The sequence below is a fragment of the Sinocyclocheilus grahami genome, unplaced genomic scaffold (genome assembly GCF_001515645.1).
Source record: "Sinocyclocheilus grahami isolate Dianchi unplaced genomic scaffold, SAMN03320097.WGS_v1.1 scaffold445.1, whole genome shotgun sequence".
Classification (NCBI taxonomy): Eukaryota; Metazoa; Chordata; class Actinopteri; order Cypriniformes; family Cyprinidae; genus Sinocyclocheilus; species Sinocyclocheilus grahami.
The window spans coordinates 724,782-727,151 of NW_015505624.1; positions in this window are offsets into that span (position 1 = coordinate 724,782).

Consider the following 2,370-nt stretch of genomic DNA (forward strand, 5'->3'; position numbering starts at 1 on the left):
AGCTACGCAAGTATGTGACTGTCTACAGAGCCATACAACACTCCACAACAGGCAAAAGCCCAGCAGAACTTCTTTTTCAGAGGAAGGTAAGAGGAAAGTTACCAGACATTGCAACACCCCACAGTGACCTGGAAGCTCGAGACAGGGACGCAGAGCAAAAAGGAAAAGCCAAAATATACACAGACAACAGACGGAATGCAAAGACATCTGACATAAAGGTTGGAGATCAAGTGCTTGTGAGGCAAGACAAAACAGACAAGTTCACAACAACATTTCACAGTACACCTCACAAAGTCATACACAGAGAAGGTAACAGTGTTATTGTTCAGTCACCCGCTGGAGCGAAATATGCTCGGAACACAACATTCGTCAAGAAGTTTCATTCAATGGAAACACCAACAGTGAATCGTGATATGAAATGTGCTCAGAAGCCACATTCAGATGAGGAACAAAAAGGAATTGCAGAGGAATGCAAAATGAACTATGAAACAATTCAGGAAGAGGAACAAACTCCAAAACCGTGCAGGCCTCAGCGACAAATCAAATTGCCTGAAAGACTTAGAGACTATGTTGTTGAGTGACTAATGAGATTCATTTAAGGACATTTAAGTTTAATGAGTTCCAAGGACGTTAAAGGTTATGTTAGTTAAAAGAAGAAAGAAAAAAAGGTCCCAAATGAGTTATGTCATGGTTCAATGTATTTGATTTGGAAGTATTGGGGATGTTCTATGAAGTCGTGAAGAGCTGATAAGAAGGAAAAAAAAGTTGTTACATGTCTTGAATGTTCTGAAATCTGTGAGTTGCAAGAAGATGTGAATGAGAATGTGTTAGATAGGGTAAGTTCATATTCAAGTAGAGGGGGGGTGTTGTGTATTGGTGTGACGTCATCACGTAAGAGGGAGTAGTAAAAAGGTGGATGGCAAGTTCAATCAGGCATCTGTGTGGTTTGATCCCACAATTTGTATTAAAACATTGGAGTCACATGTTTATTTTACAGTGATTTCATGACATTTTTGGAGCCTTTATGGCCTTAATGGATGGACAGAAATCACTGCAAAGAATAACAAAAGACTTACTGGTTTAGAACAACATGAAGGTGGGTAAATTATGACAACTTTTTCATTTTTGAGTGAACTATATACCACTATATAAATATATACCATGATACTGAATGAGTATACTTCATAGAATAGCCTTGTATTATACTGGTACATGTTTAAAAACATATGATTCCCATAGCATGCACTGTTCTCTGAAATTCAAATTATTATTTTAATGGAAGTTAACAATCATAAAACATATTGCATTAGTAAATGCAGTTGTTTAGTCATTCAATATGAATTATATGCATTAATGTAATGTAAACACATCATAATACCATGTCCTAACCAGATGCAAATGGTGCAACACACCATAAAAGGTTAATCAGAGTTTTTGTCCTAGCCAGCCATGATAACAATATGTGACAAGTGACAGGAAATTATATATTAGAAATGGCTTCTATGTCTACAGCTTTGCATCTGGACAAGACAAACTGTGTATCCAAGATGATAATCTGAGGTACTGATTATGTGCTTTGTCTAGTGTTAAAAGGTATAATCTTAATTAAAATATCATTGTGCATGACTATAAGCCATAATGAAAGTTTCAATGGCTAATTTACCTGAGATCTTGAAAATAAATGAAAGGAAGCAAAGGGCTTGTCACTGGAATCTAATAGCATTGTGTTTATTTAGTACACAGTGTCAAGTGTGCATACATTAATGTGCATACAGTAGCGTCTCTGTAATATCATAATGTCTGTTATTATCTCTTAGCAATCTGGAAGCAGTGCACTTAAATAGCATTTAATAAAAACATAGCTAAGAAGTACTATACATTTTTGCAGTATTTTCAGTATCTCCTAAGACTACTTTAGAACAAAAATTCAGGAAAATGTCATCATTCCACTTACCAATATATTAGATATATTTACATGCAGTAAACAAACAATATTTACCTATAATAAAGGGAATGACAAACTGTGTATGTGTACCTCAATTTCTGAGTCAGAAGCACTGTGATAAATTAATAGCACACATACATGCAAGCTAATTTCATCTCCACACGTTCAGACCTTATAAAAGATTCAGGAGCTCTCAGAGCTGTTAAACACACTCAAACCGGACAAGCCGTGTGAGGCTGTGAGGTCATTTTGTGTATCCATCCCCATCCATCTGTCCCTGAATAAAACCTCATTGTGTAAGGCCCAGCTTGGAAGAGCTCTCCCTGATTGCAATGACTCTCCCAACCTCTAGTTGGCACTAACTAGTAACACTCCCCATCATTTTGCTTACACTGGTTCTATGCAATAACACTCCTAGCCACTAG